This window comes from Sorex araneus, chromosome 1 (assembly GCF_027595985.1).
Source record: "Sorex araneus isolate mSorAra2 chromosome 1, mSorAra2.pri, whole genome shotgun sequence".
NCBI lineage: Eukaryota > Metazoa > Chordata > Mammalia > Eulipotyphla > Soricidae > Sorex > Sorex araneus.
The window spans coordinates 336,897,266-336,916,712 of NC_073302.1; positions in this window are offsets into that span (position 1 = coordinate 336,897,266).

Sequence of the window (19,447 nt, forward strand, 5' to 3'; positions counted from 1 at the left end):
TGTTCTTTTGGGGGTCCACATCTGGCGATACTTTGGTGGCTCCTGACTCTGCACTCAGGAATTAATCCTGGAAGTGCTGGCATTGGGGGATCAAATGTGATGCTGTGTCTAACCCAGGTCCACCACATGTCAGGCAAGTGCCTTATGCTACCCTATCTTTCCAGCTGTTGTTTCTTTTAGTTTTTAAATAAACAGGGAGTGCTTTCACTTTATTTGTTTGATTTTTGGCCATATCTGGCTGTACTTAGTGGTTACACCCTGCATGAGATGCCAGAGTGGTTCCCAGAGATGCTGGAAAGACTATGTGGTACTGAGGATTAAACTTGACCTTTTGAATGCAGAGCATGCTGCAGTCCAGCCCTTTCAACTAGCACTGTGGCCTTGAGTACTTTTGTATTTGCATGTTTTTGCTGTAATATTCGACATCACTTTGACTGCCATTGCTTCGGCTGCTGGAGATCTGCTCAGGGTGGGGAGGGAAACTCAACCCTCCCCCCTCTGAGGGGCCTGATGAAGACAGCCAGGCACAAGGGGCAAGAGACTCTGATGAGTTTGGACAAGACTCATGCATGAAGGAACCGGCAGAGGAACCCAGGTGTGCGGGACCCAGGACTGAGATCTCCAAGCCTGCTCATATCAGGACTGGGCCTCTTCCGCCCATATCCCCTGTTTCCAGTAGCTAGGCGGTCACACCCAGAAACTGCCCCCGGTGCCCTGTAATTCCATCAACAGCCAACATCCAGGGACTATAAAACCAAGCTCCTGGAAGCTTGAACATCTTATTGTCTAGTTCTTCTTGGAGAACTTGGAAAACTACTGAGAGTTTCCTGCCCTCATGGAAGAGCCTGGCATGCTCCCCGTGGTGTATTCATATGCCAAAACCATTAACAATGGTGGGTCTCATTCCCCTGACCCTGAAAGAGCCTCCAATGTGGCACCGTTGGGAAGGACAAGTAAAGAGAGTCTTCTAAAATCTCAGGGCTAGGATGAATGGAGATGTTACTGAGACCACTCAAGAAAATTGATGATCGGGGCTGGAGTGATAGCACAGCGGGTAGGGCGTTTGCCTTGCACGCGGCCGACCCGGGTTCGATTCCCAGCATCCCATATGGTCCCCTGAGCACCGCCAGGGGTAATTCCTGAGTGCAGAGCCAGGAGTGACCCTTGTGCATCGCCAGGTGTGACCCAAAAAGCAAAAAAAAAAAAAAAAAAAAAAGAAAATTGATGATCAACGGGATGATGATGATGATGAGCACGGTGGAATAGAAAATAGAAACTATTAGCTGATTTCATTTCTTGAATGGTCCTAGAGATCCTGCTGCCTGTAATAAATAGCAACAAATTAGTTATGATAAAGAGACATGTTTATTCTGATAGTTCTAAATGGCAGAAGTCCTAAAATAGATCATCAGGGTTATTTTCCTTCCTATTTCTAGGGAAGAATCTACTCCCATGCCTTTCTACCTTGCAGAAACTTCCTGGATTTCTTATGACTCTATCAATCAATAAACCAGTAATTCTATATCATTTAATCTCTCTCTTTGCCCCCTTGTCTTCATCCACATAGTATTTTGTCTGTGTTTAACATTATAGTACCCCCTTAAAAAGAGCTTTATTATTACATTGTATTGAATTGGAAATTCACTGTCACTATCATCCCATTGCTCATCGATTGCTCGAGCGGGCACCAGTAACGTCTCCATTGTGAGACTTGTTACTGTTTTTGGCATATCAAATACAAGACAGGTAGCTTGCAAGGCTTTGCCGTATGGGCAAGATACTCTTGGTAGCTTGCCAGGCTCTCAGAGAGGGGCGGAGGAATTGAACCCGGATCGGCCACATGCAAGGCAAACTCCCTACCCACTGTACTATCGCTCCAGCCCAAATGTAAATAATTAAAATTTTAATTTACTTTTTGCTGTAGGATTTCTGATACTGTCCACATCCAGCTCAGCTTGGATCCTGTTCATGATACAGGGGAAACCCCAAGAATTAAGCAGGATGTCATCATGGCACTGCTGTCAGATTATCTTATAAACATGTGTCTGTCTGCAAGATTCTTTTCTAAGTCCTCAAGAAACCAAAAGAAGCTTTTTGAGTATCTCTTCATAGGCGCAATGTTCTTTATGACAACAACATTCACTATTTTGATAGATCATCAATAAGCTTCCTTTGAAAAATTAGGGGCATAAAATGGAGAGAAAACACATGTGTGCTTGCTATTAAATTCCAAGAAATTGTCTTAAATTATTGCCCATTAGCTTGTAAAGCCATTGCTTAGCATGGCTTTTACAAAAGAGAAATATGGGGCAGTACTTCTAACAAAGTTCAAATCTTAAATTTTGAAGTCTCTTACAAATAAAATATCAAGATGAAAAAATAGTCAAACATAAGCCAAAGAACTGTAAGCAATATATTAATTTTGATAAATTTGATTTGTTGAGACTTCAAAGAATAAATAAAAGTGAAGACTTCAAAGGCCACAATTTCCAAAATCAACCCAACATTCTGAGAGCCTAAAAAAAAAAAACTGGTATTAAAGACATGCTCAGAACAAATACATAATGAATTTCACTGCTAAAAATTCTACTTAGCTAATCAAGAAAATCGACAATGAAGTTGATTAATTTGTAATCTTTTGAAAATAATATATTTCAAATAAAATACAGAAGCAGGTTCATATCTTACTCAACTACCACAAGGCTACAATGAAAACAAAATTAAAGGCACCTCACCTCAATAAAACAAACATATTAAATTCTAGATTTTAACTTTGCAGTTTCAACAATTTTTTCTCATCAGAGTAAATCCCTATGTGTTTAGAATTTAAGGAGATTCTACTTTAGTAAATTTACTTTAAAGCTTTTGATTACATAGATGGATAAGGTGAGTTCTAAGTACAGATACAAATTTCCTTAGTTGAAATAACTTGCTGTTTCCCTAATAGCTATAGTGAAAAGCTATTTCAATTTAAAGGGTACCATCTCTTTTTACAAGAGAATACTACATTCCCTCTTCCTAGCATCCAAACGTTCAGCAGCACCCCTTCTGATCCTGTCACTGGAAGTACTTTCCGAATTTTTTTTTATCACAATCTGAGCACACACCTCAATGTATGTATTATTTACATATATCTCATATTTGTTCATACATAGTACAAATGTGTTAATACTAGAATCATCACTGACAGTGAATACAAATTAGTCCTTCAACAGTCTTGTCTACTTACGAATTTTCTCACAACTTTTTCTTTGATATTTCTCTTTTCATATTTTCGCATTTATGGTGGAATATTTCAAAAGAGGAAATTCATCATTTATGACATCTATCTTCTCATTGTTTATATGTGCTTGGCCCCATTATCTTCAATTATAAAATAATAATCTTTGTGTCTCAAAGTTTTGCTATGTACTCTGAGATAGTCGTAGCTTGAAAGAATTAGGATAGGAACATTTCTGGTTAATTCACTGGGGATTATTTGTTTTGTGTGATGGGCTGCACCTGGTGGTGCTCTTAGCTTTGCATTCAGGAATCACTCCTGATGGGCTTGTGTACCATATGGGGTGCTGGAAACTGAACCCCGGTCAGCCGCATGCAAGGTAAGAGCCCACCATACTATCACTCCAGATTCTGGTAGTCATAGTTCAGTCCACAAATAGCAAAATCAATTTGATATCCTCTTGATTAGAAGTCCTAAGTATGTAAACCATGGGAAAGGTAATAATGCATATAGATAGCATATAAAAGCAACTAAAAGAAGAAAAATAGGGTAGTAGATAAAGAAAAACTTTCAAGAGTTTCTAGGGATAATGCAAGCATACGTGGTCCGAGGACCACTGAAAATAGTTATTAATAGGTTTATTGTACACAATGTGGTAAAATAAATTATGGGATATTTCTTCATATTCTGTCTAATTCTAATCTATATCTTTGACCTATAATTTTACAATTTATCTAACAAAAACACAATGCATTTTCTTGGTAATTGGTTTGGGGATAATATGCAACTACTTTGGCAAACAACCAGGTAAGAAATAAGTTGCAACTTAAATGGACTTGCTTGTTTGGGATTTCCTTTTGCCATAAGAATAGATCAACATTTTTGCCTGGCCCGCTTGCCCAAAGGTAAGAGAAACAATGGAGCACTTAAATAAAATCTGCAGCAGGGTTGAGTTGCTTTTTATAATCCACAAACAGAGGATAATTAAGGCTTATTATTACATGCCAGAAATGGTTTTAGATAATTTCTTTCTCGAGCCACTTGGGAATTGTTATAAGAGGTCTGCCTGTGCTAATTCATCAAAACCTCACCTCAGTCTTAGAAAGTAGATAATCTTCTTTCTATTTTGTGAACAAAAATACTAACACTTAGGCAACATGATTCTTAAGAAACATGCTTTTAAAACATGCAATTAATTAATGTTAGAGTTCCAGCTTGAAATATAGAATAGGTATACTTAATTCCTAACTATAAGGTAACCCTTAGGTCACAGCCCAAACTATGTTTCCTTTATCACCCTGTTTCTTACTCTCAATAGCCCATTTCTGATTTATTCTTATGTAAGATTTTTAACTCTTTCTTTGAGTACATTGGATGTAAAATTAACTGGATCGAGATGCTGGGTTTTGGTCCAACTTAACTAAAGAAATAGAGGATTTCCCAGTTATAAATGAATGTTCTCTTTGTCAATTTACTGCCCATAATTTCAAGGCCTTATCTGGTAAACAATGTAATAGGAAAACAAGGACCCACACCCTAAAATCTGTTACAATGAAACCTCTAACAAGGAGACAAGCAGTTTTGAAAGGCTAACCATGTTTGAAATATTTCATTAAAGTTTCTTTGTTTGATGTTAAAACGCCTAAAAAAGAAAATTTTTATTTGGGGGGATGAGGTCACACCCTGCCATCCTTATTCCTGGCTTTATACAGAGGAATTACTCCTGGAGGTGCTCATGGGACCATATGAGATGATGGGAATCAAACTCAACGTGGGCCAGTGGGCCACATGCAAAGCAAATGCCCTATCTGCTGCACTATCTCCCCAGCCCAAATAAATTTTTAGTTTCTTGAAAGTTTTGGAGCTGAGTTCATAGTAGGTAGGTAGGGGAGTGTAGGATAACATTGGTTCCTCCTTTCTCCTCTGTTCTTTCTCCCTTGCTCCAGGGAGCTTAGCTTTTTGGATTACACCCATCACAATGGACTAGAGTGATAGCACAGCAGGTAGGGCATTTGCCTTGCACGTGGCCAACCCAAGTTCAATTCTTCCTTCCCTGTTGGAGAGCCCAGAAAGCTACTGAGAGTATCCCGCCTGCATGGCAGAGCCTGGCAAGATACTTGTGGCATATTCGATATGCCAAAAACAGTAACAACAAGTCTCACAATGGAGACATTACTGGTGCCCACTCGAGCAAATCGATGAACAACGGAGACAGGGACGACAGTGCAAGAGTGCTAGAGTGCTACCCATCACAATGCTCCCAAAGCACTCCCGTTCATCTTTAACTTCTTTGTGCTCTACTTCCCATATCTGTTAATCACTCTTTTCCCTTAATCAGACCTTGTGATTTGTAAAGCCAGATTCTTCAGAGGATTTTGTATTTGCAAGTAAAATATTGCTTTTCTCTTTCCCTCTTTTCTCTTTGAAAAGTTTACTTTAGAGCAATATCCTTTTTGTGAAGACACAGGAAGACAGTTAATGCTATGCTTCTGTAACTTGGGAGTTAATTGACTGAATTATATCTACTCTTTGGCATCTGTTATACTTACCTAGCTTAAGCCTCAGTTGCCCTTGATTCCTAGCACCTTGGTTCCAGAGTCCTGATGAAGAGATTCGGATGGACCCAGGGCAAGCTGTGATCTACCCTGGCATCAAAAAGGGACAGACCAACCACCATAAAACTTATAAGTTCAGAGCACGATCATGGGCAAACTGTCATGACCCAAAGAGAATTGACTAGACAGAAACCCTGTTGGGATTAGGAAGGACTAATCTGGCCTAAGGACTACAGTCTGGCATCTATAGCAAGATGTCCCCAGGAGACCCACCCTATAAGCTTAATATATCTCTTACTGTGTCCATACAAAATGACTAGAAAGATTAATAAGTAAATTAAAAATGATTGTTTAAATGAATATGGATTCAGGAAAGGAAAAATGTGCCTTAGTTAAAGTTCTGTCCTTGAGTGGATTCCTAGCAGGATAAGATCTTTGTCTTAGAAGAAGCTTCCCTAGAAGGAAGAACTTTACCTATGTTGATTGTGTTATCTCACTTATGTGTAATTGTTACCCCCAACCCTTGGTGGTTGTTCTCTACAACTAAGGCTGTGAGACTAGCGACTGAGAGACTAGCTTGGGGGGGCAGCAGGAATGAGGGGCAATATGAGACTAGAATGAGATGCGCAGTGAGATTGGAATAGGCACATGGGAGAATGGAACAAAAAGTGGGACCGAGATAGGAATAAATGGAGATTGATCACTAACCAGCTTGGCAGCCTTGTTCCCTCCTTCATGCGTCTGTTGGCAACTGCAGACAGGAGGTGGCTCATGGCACTGAACGCATGTGGCGAGGACCCACACACTTTTTGAAAACACAGAGGAGCAGGACATAAGTAGTCATCCACATATGGACTCTAAAGACCCAAATGTGAGATTTTTTTCATGAAACAAGGAATTGGCAGAAAGTAGAAAGAGATTTAGGGGTATTAAGATATTTGATGTTACAAGTATAAATGAAAATGAGGGATTTTGTAAATTTCCTTTTAAACTACATACACAGCATTGGCTATCTTAAATCTGAAAGTAACTGGTAATAAAATAATTAAGTTGATAATATTGTGGAATATATCAAGCAGTGAGGAGATGGGAACACTAGTTATACACTTCAGTCTTGAAAAACGATGATGATGATGATGTGGTGGTGGTGGTGATGGTGGTGGTGGTGATGGTGGTGGTGGTTTGTGGTGGTGGTCATCGTAATTATAATGAGAGTGAAGATGACATTAAGTTCCACAAGGAATTTTTCAATTAATTTTTCAAAGTAGCTTTATAAGGGAGATACAACAATTGCATTTCATTTGCAGATGCAGGGTTTGAGATTTGAGTTAAATTATTCTCTCACTCACAAGGGTTGTCAGTGTTAGAATTAGTATTTAAATATAGACAGTTTAGCATAATGCCTCTCAATTATTGAAAGTGGAAAAAGGAAACATTACAAGCGACCTTGTAATTCAGTGTTGGGTGAAGAGTCACATATGCTGCCAGGCAATAAAGAAATTAGTAATTTCTAATAGTTATTGAAAGGGATAATTTACTAAGCTTTTGATAACCGCATTTCCTGTATGCTCCAGAGGATCTCAGTCTTCCATGGTCCCTGCCACATTTATCCAGCCCAACAAACTGAAATTCTAACCTTCGTGCTCAGGTCATCATCTTTCTCCTCAGAGATTCTTGTCCTTCAGGGTTACTGTTGACTGTAGCTAGTAGATGATAAGCATTATACGTGAGGCAGAAGAAGTGTTCTGTAAGTGTTGGAACTGGAGCAGAAACTTGTTTCTCCATTGGTAGGATGTGACAGGGTAACAGGAAAAAAATAGGACATGAGTACAGAGAAAAGGCCATCTATCTAAAGAAACCAATGGTAAATAAATGTCAAATATTTGGAATTAGAAAATAAATAGCAAGAAAAATAGGGTTAGGGTTGGTAACTGGGTAGGTGGATTGACTCTTCAGGGAGGTCCACTGAAGGGCTGGAAGGAATTGGAGGCATGGTGGAGGGAAGAAGATGCTGGTGGTGGCACTGGTCTGAGAACATTGCATGTCTGCAACTCTTATCAACATTTTTGTATATCTGGTGACTTAATAAAATATAATCAATAAATTACAATTTTAAAAAGTATAATCCTTCTATCAGCTGACCCAGATTTGATTCCTCTGCCCCGCTCGAGAGCCCGGCAAGCTACCAAGAGTTTCTCACCCACACGGCAGAGCCTGGAAAGCTACCAGTGGCATATTGAATATGCAAAAAAAAACAGTAACAACAAGTCTCACGATGGAGATGTTACTGGTGCCTGCTCGAGCAAATCGATGAGCAACGAGATGACAGTGACAGAGACAGTGATAATCCTTCAATAATGGGAAAAAATACACAGAAAATAATCAAAGAGCAAGGAGTATTCCACTGTGTGGCCTCTAATTGCAGTATTGTAGAGTCAGGGTGTGAGGGCGCCTATAGTGTAAAGGTCTTGGTAAGACTGCTTGGTCCAATCAATGTCAAATTAAATAAAAAAGTGACTGATTCTCAAGAGGCACTGTCACATCCTCCAAACTGGAAGTTTCAGAATAGTCTGGTTATATTTTCTTAGCCTCAAGAATCCATTCATGATTTAACTAAGGGACGGGGGTAAAAATGTGGAAAAATGTTCATTCAATTGTATAGCTTATTAAAGAAACATCTATAAGGAGCAGAGGGATAGATAGTACAGGGGCTAGGGCATTTGTCTTGTACTCAGCCAACCTGGGTTGGATCTCTGTATCGCATATGGTCCCCTGAGCACTGTCAGGAGTGATCCCTGAGTGCACAGCCAGGAGTAACCTCTGAGCATTGCCAGGTATGACCCCAAAGCAAAAAAAAAAAAAAAAAGAATCTGTAATGCAAAGCAAATACATAGTATTGGGTGTTTGCCTTGTAAATCATCTCTTAGTCAAGTAAATTTCCTTGAGCACCAGGCTGTATTGCACTCTTTTTTTTTTAATTTTATTGAATCACCGTGAGATAGTTACAAGCTTTCATGTTTGGGTTACAATGATCAAACACCCATCCCTCCACCAGTGCACATTCTCCACCACCAATATCCCGGGTAAACGCCCCCCCTTTGCCACCCTCCCCCTGCCTCCATGGCAGACAATATTCCCCATACTCTCTCTCTGCTTTTGGGCATTATGGCTTGCAACACAGACACTGAGAAGTCATCCTTCTTGGTCCATTATCTACTTTCGGCATGCATCTCCCATCCCAACTAGTTCCTCCAGCCATCATTTTCTTAGTGATCCCTTCTCTATTCCATCTGCCTTCTCCCCTCCGCTCATGAAGCAGTCCTCCAGCTATGGGGCAATCCCCCTGTCCCTTGTATCTACCTTCCTTGGGTGTCAGCCTCATGTTATGTCATTCTATACTCCACAAATGAGTGCAGTCCTTCTATGTCTGTCCCTCTCTTTCTGACTCATTTCACTTAGCATGATACTCTCCATGTTTATCCATTTACAAGCAAATTTCATTACTTCATCTCTCCTAACAGCTGCATAGTATTCCACTGTGTAGATGTAGCAAGGTTTTTTTAACCAGTCATCTGTTTTAGGGCATCGGGTTGTTTCCATATTTTGGCTATTGTGAACAGCGCTACAATAAATATATAAGTACAGATGTCATTTCTACTGTGCTTTTTTGTATCCTCAGGATATATTCCCATAAGTGGTATTGCGGGGTAACATGGAAGCTCAGTTTCTAGTTTTTGAAGGACTGTCCATATTGTTTTCCAGTCAGCATTCCCACCAACAGTGAAGGAGCGTTCCTTTTTCCCCACATCCACGCCAGCACTGGTTGCTTTTGTTCTTTTGAATGTGTGTCAGTCTCTGTGGTGTGAGATGATATCTCATTGTTGTTTTGATTTGCATCTCCCTGATGACTAGCGATGTGGGGCATTTTTTCATGTGCCTTTTGGCCATTTGTATTTCTTTTTTGAAGAAACTTCTGTTCATTTCTTCTCCCCATTTTTTGATGGGGTTGGAGGTTTTGTATTGCACTTTTTAACTCGGGACATTTATACTGCCATTTTCTTCATCAAAATCAGAATCCACATCTATGTGTCTTCCCTCTACATATGAAGTTTGTGAATAACCAAGAGAGAATTAAGGTAATATATAATTTTCTCCCTGTTTCCACCTTATCCTATATAGAACCTACACACACCTCTCTTGTTTTAGTAGTCCGAGTATGTAACTTACACACAGACACACAGTCACAGACACACACATACACACACACACACACACACACACACACACACACCATGAATGTTGTTAAAAAGTTTCCTCTCTCTCTTCCATTTTCTACTTCTCCTGGATTCTGGAATCAAACAATAGGACACTTTGACAGGACAAACACTAATAGAAAAGAAAGTTGCTTAAAGACGACACTTTAGTTACAGGAGAACTTGGATTATGATGAGGGAGGGAAGACACAAATATCAACATCACATATTTATGTTCTAAAAAATAAGAATTTCTTTTGAATGTAAAAATACTAGCATACAAATTTTTATTTCTTATATTACCATTTTAAAAGCTTCAGATCTGGCCTAGTTTCTTCCTGAGCACCCACCTATGTATCTAACGTGGAGCGTCATTCTCTGCTCTGATGTATTCTTTGCAAGGGCAGGAAAACTAGCATAAGGGAAATTTTTAGTATAGACAACTTATTTTTCATTTACCATACACTTTACCCAAAAAATATTTTATATGCATTTACATTTATTATCCTTATCTTTCAGGTTTCCAGAGATTCAACAAAAGAGCCTCTCTTCAAGCCTGATAAAAGAATAAATGGTCTTTTCCCTCAAAGCAAAAGGAAGCAGCACAATTACCCATGTCAGCCAACGGTTGTATTTCAAAGGCTTTTCTAAAGGGGTGGACAGAGGATGAGGGTAAGGGGGTATTTTTCTCTAACCAGACACTAGTGAGAGTTAGAAGGAAGCTCACCAGGCTCAAAATTACTCCATCATGCCTTTTTAAAGATTATTTTAAAAAACTTTGATTTACAAAGTTATTGATAGTTGCTACTTTTTTATTGAATTACCATGAAATACGTAATTACAAAGTTGTTCATGATTGATTTTCAGTCACACAACATTCCAACCCCAATTCCTTCACCAGTGCACATTTCCCACCATCAGTATCCCCAGTTGCCCTCCCATTCAACACCCACCCCTCATCCCCCACACCATCTGTCTTTATGGCAGACACTTTTCTTCTCTCTCTCTTTCTCTCTGTCTCTTTCTCTCTCTCTCTACCTTTTAGGCACTGTGGTTTGCAATACTGTAACTGAAATGGTATTACACATATCACATTACCTCCTTTCAGCACTCAGTTTTTATCAGAGCAACCATTTACAATTAATCATTGTCTTTGTGGTCTCTTCTCTATTCTAAGTGCTCTTCCCTTCCGTCTTCATGGCATGCTTCCTACCAAGGACAGTCTTCTTGACCCTTGTTTCTATGTCTGGGTACTTTTCACATACTGCGTGTTATTTTTTCAATATACTCCACAAATGAGTGTAATGATAAATGTTTGTCCCTCTAATTCTGATTTCACTCAGTATGATACTCTCCATGCCCATTCGTGTATAATAAAATTTCATGACTTCATTTTTCCTAACAGCTGCATTGTGTAGACATACCATAGTTTCTTCATCTGTACAGACATACCTATCTGTTCAGACATATCTATCTGTTCTCTGGCACTTGGGTTGTTTCCAGGTTCTGGCTGTTGTGAATAGTGCTATAATGAATGTAGGAGTCCAAATGGCCTTTCCGCATTGTGCTTTTTGGCCACTAGGGTAAACTCCCAGGATTGGTATTGTTGAGCTGCATAGAAACTCAATTTTTATTTATTTTTTAAATGTCCACATTGTTTTCCAGGAAAGGTGGACCAATCAGCATTCCTACCAGCAGTGAATGAGAGTCCCTTTCTCTCCACATCCACACCAGCACTGGTTGTTCTCTTTGATGTGTGCCAGTCTCCATGGCATAACATGATATCTCAATGTTGTTTTGATTGGCCTCTCCCTGATAATTAGTGAGTAGAGCACTTTTTCATGTGCATTTTGGCCGGTTTTATTTCTTCTTAGACGAAGTTTCTGTCTCAACACCAATTCTACCACCTGTGTCAATTTCCCTCCTCCAGTGATCTCTTACTTCTATAGTTGCGTTTGTTTTAGTAAGCTCTTGACAGGGAGCAAAAATATGAGCGAGATAAACTTTAAATAAAAAATTGGAGGAATTGAAGAAAGTAGCAAACTAATTACTGACTGCTACATGTTTTCCTCGTCCTCTGGATTCTGCTTGCTAGATTCCTGGTTGGTTGGTTCATTTTGACTCTTTTTATTAGGTTCATTTAATTGGTCCTAGATTTATACATTCTTGCTACTATTTTTTTTCTTTTACATACTCAGTGATACCATTAAGTTGTCGATTTCAAATGTCCTTTTAAGATGACTCATCTCAAGGATATGTTTTGCTGAGATGTCCAGTGCAGGACTTTGTGAGATAGGTCACTTTGGCACATGGATTATTTCAAGTTGAATCAATTTATCTTTTGAAACCTCATGAAAAAACGTTACCATTCGCATTACTATCTTGATGAATAAAAATTGAAGGTATTATAGAGAATTAGGATTTTTAATAGAAATAACCTTTTACCCAAGAAAATTATCTCTATGTCACAGCAAAGATCTATTTCCAGAAAACCTACTCTTGGGGCTGGAGTGATAGCACGGCGGGTAGGGCATTTGCCTTGCACGCGGCCGACCCGGGTTCGATTCCCAGCATCCCATATGGTCCCCTGAGCAACGCCAGGGGTGATTCCTGAGTGCAAAGCCATGAGTAACCCCGTGCATCACCGGGTGTGACCCAAAAAAGCAAAAAAAAAAAAAAAAGAAAGAAAGAAAAGAAAACCTACTCTTTATCTTGGGCACGTCACCTTCTCCTAAACCGGGGATCCCTCTCCTCTTTCCTTGAAGACCCACCCAGCTTCTATACCATTTTCAGATAGATAATAACACATATTTTATATATAATTTATGTGTATTCCTATTTTTGCCTTTCTCTAGAGTATATGTTCATGTTATATATACATATTATTAATTTTATCTTTTTTCCTACGAATCTCAATTATGTTAATTTGATTGCTTATCTATCCCAAGAAGTATAGGATAGGACTTATTCTGCCTTTATGTTATGCCATGATGTTCTTTTCAAAGATAATATATGGTTATTGATACTTTAGACACTATATCTATATTCAAGGGAGAAATTGAATATGCTCTACTATCGCTCCAATCCCTGATTGGTGATTTAAAAATCCCACTTCATTAAAATGACATTGTCAAGCAGACGGAGCATCTCAGGATGGAGAGAAGTAAGGCATAAAGAGGACAGGAAAAAAGTAGCTTTCTCGTTGGGCTCCTCACCTGTACACAGGATGTGGCAGCAGGGCGGGTGCAGTAGCCCACACCTGTGTTGATGGAGAACAAAGGAGAAGCTGAACCGAGCAAAGGAGCCTGCGCAGCAAAGGACGAGAAGCAGACAAGGAGCCCCCTCAACCCAAAGAGCGGGGGCTCTTAGACCTCAGAGCAGGATCCTAGTCACAGGAACGAGGATCCAGAGCTCGGCAGGGCTGAGTCCTGTGCAGAAGAGGATCCTGGTCTCTTTACAGGAAAGAGAGCCCCCAGAGCATCATTCATAGAAAGGAAGGGAGGCTTGGACCTGAGCTGCAGCATGAAAAAGGATAGACCTGCTTTGGCTGGTAACGAAAGAAATATAGGACCAAAGACGTCCGGGATTGTGTGTGCTAATTTATACAAGATTCCCTAGGATCCGCATAACAATTAGCCAGAATTGGCTTCCTATGTGGGGCTAGAGTGACACCTAGTGACAGAAGATGAGAATAACAGGATTAACTAAGGGTTTCCCGCCCCCCGCACCCCGCCCCCTTTGCCATCACTCCCCCATCAAGGGAATGAAACTGGACAGTCTCTGGGCTGGTCAGTAAAACCAGTTCAGGCCTTGCACAGACACATGAAACCAAAAGTTTAAAAAAAAACAGATGGATTTTTCATCCCTTTCAGCCTTTCTGGGCTGGGTCTTGGCTCGTGTTTTGATCATTCTGTTATTGTCTATTATAGCCTTTTAACATAGATGTGCACACATAGACTGTGTTCCGGGGGGGCAGAGGGGGCTGTAGCTATAGAACAGCTTGCCTTGCACGTGGCCGACCCGGGATCGATCTCGGGCATTCTATCTTGTCTGCCCAGTATTGCCAGGAGTGATCCCTGAGCTCATAGCCAGGACTAACACCACCCACCATCCATCCCAGAACCCCCAATACTGCTAATTGTGATCTGAAAGCAAACAAGTGAAATGACTCAGAAAGAGAGAGACAGATATAGAAAGATTGCATTCATCTGTGGAATATAAAATAATGGTATAAGAGTCTAACACCCAATAATACTAGAAATAAATACTAGGAGATTTACTCCAGGACTTGGAAGCCGACCTTACATGTTGGGGGAAAAGGAGCTCAGATAGAGAAGGGAACACCAAGTAAAGGGTGGTTGGAGGACCAGCTCGAGATGGGAGATGCATACCAAAAAGTAGACTATAGATTGAACACGATGGCCACTCAATACCCCTATTGCAAACCACAAAACCCAAAAGAAGAGAGAGAACAAAAGGGAATGCCCTGCCATAGAGGCAGGGGGTGGGAGGGAGGAGGGACAGGATTGGGAGGTGGGAGGAATACTGAGATCATCGGTGGTGAAGAATGGGAACTGGTGGAGGGATGAGTTCTCGAGAATTGTATGACCAAAACACAAACAGGAAAATATGTAAATCCATAACTGTACCCTCATGGTGATTCACTAATAAAAATTAAAAAATAAAAATAAAAATAAATAAAGTAAATAAAATCCTGAAGTAAAAAAAATTGAAATAAATTAACACAAGACAATAGTCAAAATATAACTGAAAGGAAACTCCATTCTCTACTCATCTTTCATGCAGTCATTAGATCAAAACTTTTACTAACTTCCTATCGCTTTTCTGTTCCCTTTGCTGAGTTGCTCTGAGGGGCTGTCTCCCTTTCCTGAAGAAACTCCTTCCCTGTCTGCTCTTTCTCCCTGATCTCCTTCTCATCTATTAGGGCTTTGCTAAAGCACTTAACTCAGCCCCTCTCCAGAGATGAAGGAATCTTCCCTCTTTGGCAGGGAGGGAAAATTAGGATTTCTGCCCCCAACAGAGTTCTCTTAGAGAGCTGTGAGAGAGGGAATGGTGGATACTCCATGGAAATAACCTATGGCCCATCATCAAGACATTCTTCAGAATAGCCTCGGCTCATTGTTTTGTTATTAGTCACTGCTTATAAGGAGCACATTTCAAGTTTAATTTTGTAATGTTTAAAGAACCACTGATGAAGCAAATAGAGCCCTGGTCCTCCAGAGGATGAGGGAAATCAGCGCCCTCTGCCCCTGTCTCCATCATGAACAGCTGAGCAGCCAGAGAAATGAAAGGTTCTAGAAATCGACGGCTACTATGGGATGTCCACTGGAAGACCTCGAGATAATCCTCTGCCCTGTGGCCACAACATGGGCACAAATGTCCTCAGAATTGACCTTGCTAAGTAGCATGCTTAGAAATTTCTGCTTCTGTGCTCCCCCCTCACTGCTGCCTACAAAGTCTCTATCGTCCATGGGATATTCTATAAAATTGAACTCTGGCTTTTGTTCTAGGCCCAGACTAAAGGACTTCTGCTCAAGTCTGGGTCCTCACCCGAATAAATCCTGTTCTAAAAAAAAAATAAAATTGCAACTACCATTTCCCAAACCCAGCGCTTACCCTCCAGCAACTGGTTCTGGATGCAGGCCAGCCCCTCCTCCTGAGAATTCTCACCTCAGGGGTGGGATGCAGCAACCCTCATGCATGTGTCTAGAGAGCAAATGAGATCCCAAAGGGCCAAAAAAGCAGTGATGAGGCCAGAGTCCAAAGGAAGGCTCCAGCCCCAGCAACCCCTGTAGTAGGTCCCGGACACAGCCGGAGGGAAGGAAGGGATCTGGACCCCATTCCTACCAAGAGGGACATCCAAGACACCCTTCACAGGAAGGAGGGAGACCTGGACGCTGCTGCCTTTAAGCCGTTAAATAAAGACTGCAAGAACAAAGACATCTTAGCGTTTTATGTGCTAACTTTACGCCTTTCACCCAGAATCCGCCAAGGAGTTAGAATTTTCTGTAAAAGAACTGAATCTCTAGTTGTTTTTTGTGGGCTGCTTTGTTGTTGTTGTTGTTAAACAACAAACATCATTAAATAAACATCATGTCTGTCTTTAGACAGACAATATGCTCAGGAAACTTCCCCACTTTGACCAGGAAAGCAAAATCAGTTCTAGAAAATATATTCTTTTGTTTACTGTCCAGAACAAAGGCAGAAAAATCGCTCCTCATTATAATGCAGACTGACAAGGGGACTGTGTATTGGTTTATCCAGTGTGGAGAGGAGAAGCAGGAAAGAAATGACTACCATTATGCTGTATCACTGTATCACTGTCATCCCATTGTTTGTCGATTTACTTGAGCAGGCACCAGTAACATCTCTATTACACTCAGCCCTGAGATTTTAGCAGCCTTTCCTTACTTGTCTTTCCCAATGATTGGAGGCTCTTTCAGGGTATCATCATAATCATCATCATCATCATCATCATCATCATCGTCATCGTCATCATCATCATCATCATCATCATCATCATCATCCCATTGATCGTTAAATTTCTCAAGCTGTCTCAGTAATGTCTCCATCATCCTAGCCTGAGATTTTAGAAGCCTCTTTAATTGTCCTTCCCAACAATGCTGCATTGGAGGCTCTTTCAGGGTCAGGGGAATATGACTCAGCTTGTTACTGGTTTGGGCATATTTATACACCATAGGGACCTTGCGAGGCTCTCCCATGTGGGCAGGAAACTCCCAGTAGTTTGCAGAATCTCCCAGAGGAGAAGTAGACTATAAGGACCTTCATGGCCACGCGTTTCCGGGAGCTTGCTTTTAAGTCTCTGGGTGCTGGCCAAGGATGGGATTACACGGTGCTGGGGGCAGTCCCTGGGTGTGACTGCCAAACTACTGGGAAATGGGAAATCTGGGCGAAGGAGGCCCAGTCCCAATCCCAGCAGGCTTGGAAGTCTCAACCCCGGGTCACACACACCTGAGTTCCTTTGCTGGTACCTTCATGTGTGAGGTTCGTCCAAAAGTGTGGAGAGGGGCCTTGAGCCTGGCTGTGGCTAGGTTCCAGAGGTCTTCTGCTGCTTTCAGCGTATACTGAATAAATATCTGATTTTGTAACCTTGATAATGCCTGTCGAGAGGAATTTCTTATATACTTTTTCTTAAAATATTAAGGAATTGCAAATGAAACTGACAAAAGACACATTCACAGTAAATTTGATTTTTACTCACATACATATACATGTAAGTTCACAAAAGTATAACTCAAGAAGACTCTCATTGGGAGGAGGAGCATTTTATTCCACAGGCTTAAATTGTGCCCTTAAGGGATTGCAAATTAAACTGATAAAATGAACATTAGCAAAAACAATTAAGCTTTTTGCTCAAACAAATATACATGGGAATTCACGGAAAAAGGTTTCAAGCAGGCATTAGAATTTGATGTTTATGTAACACAGATGTTAACAGAAGAGGGGTGTGGAAAGGGGAAATTTTCTGGAAGAAAAAATGGCTTTTACAAAGGGAGGAAGAAAATGTACTAAAAAAAATTACCATTGTAAAGACAGATGACATTTGGAATAAATGGGAAATAAGACAGTTTGCAACAATGTTTATTTAGATGTACTGTCAACTGTGTTCTCTTAGAGTAAATAAGATTTGTTATTTGCAGGTAGAATGTTTTTGAGCCTTTTGACATGCTCCACTTTCAGACAAATGAAATATTTCAGGAACTCAAATGGTTTGACTTCCAAAGAAATCTTATGCCGTGGAGATTTAATCCTTAGTTTTCACATTAGTTTCCCATTTTAGAAAATCTATAAAAACTTTTCCTAGTGACTCAACGTTCCTATTTCTGAATCCCATAAGAACATATTTTCAAGAGAGACATGAACCCCTTTTCTGATATACCATTTGAGTTAAAATAGTAGCCTTATAGAAATTAAATAATCTTCTTAGTTATGTTTAAACATCAAGATTATGTCTTCCATGGAAGGATAATTTTGCATAAACTATGGATCCATTTCAGTGGGTGTTGCTAATATTTCTGCATGTAAACATCTAATTATTTGTGGACAAATTACAAAGAAAAAAATGATCATTTATGTTTTGTAATGAACCCAAATTGCTGCTGTGTCTGATTCATTGCTGAATTCTTCCACCTGTTATATCATGTCTGCCTTTATTGTTCCTTTAGTATTTTTATTATGGCCCAAGAGGGAGGAATTGCTGCTTGCTTGTCTTTGTTTATGGATATTCATCTAGAGAAAGTCAATTTCCTTAGGTAAAAATGCTATGAAAATTATTTAAAGGGAATTGTCCACCTTTTGTGCATTTTGCTTGTACAAACACAAAGTTCTTTTTTATACAGCTTTTTTACTGGCAAGCTACTTAAGAGATATTTACTGGCTAGGTTGTCATAAAAACAGAACACAGGGACTGGAGTGATAGCACAGCAGGTAGGGAGTTTGCCTTGCATGCGGCCGACCCAGGTTCGATCCCCAGCATCCCATATGGTCCCCAAGCACCGCCAGGAAAAATCACTTAGTGCATGAGCCAGGAATAACCCCTGTACATCACTGGGTGTGATCCAAAAAGAAAAAAAAAGAACACAGTGAAAATTTATATTTCTGTTTCAAGATAGAGCAGAGTTGACTTCCCACATATGTGTTCTCCACTGGCTATCTGAAATTAATAGTTGGGAGTTTGGAGAGCTAGTACAGTGGGTAGGAAACTTGTCTTACAAATAATTGATCCAGGTTCTAATCCCAGAACTGCATATCTTCATCGGAGTCCAAGCATAAGTTATCATTAGGCACAGAGTCAAGAGTATGCTCTGAGTGTTGCCAGATATGACCCCAAAACAAAATATAAGATAAAATAAATCATCACTTGAAGTCACGGATGAACAGCCTGTATCCATTGCCTGTAATTTTCTAAAGTCCAGGCTAGGAAGTATTATACTATAATTTTATAACTCTTATTAAACATACTGTGGTTTCCATTTTATGGATCAGTCCCCAAACAATTTCTTAGCTTCCAAATAGTTCATGATAGGACTAAGGCAGATCGTGGTAGTGAGTTATTACAGTCTTTTCTTTAAGTAGGATTCCTCATGAGAATTATCCCTAATATCCTAAGGCATGCAGCGAACGTTTTGAACATTTTGAACAAGTTGAACAAAAATCAGCTTCTCTATTATCACTCTAGAATGATACTAGCTAGCAACTGCCATTGGGAGAATGGAGCAATCATTGTATATGTCACTTTGTGCTCTACATTTTGTGGGTGCCATATGCTTGAGGAGGGCTATGCAACTGGGAAAATTCAGTGGCACTTGAGGGCCGTTAAAGCAAAAGGCTGAGTGGTGTGTCAAGAAATAAAATTTTGATATTTTTTAAAATATATA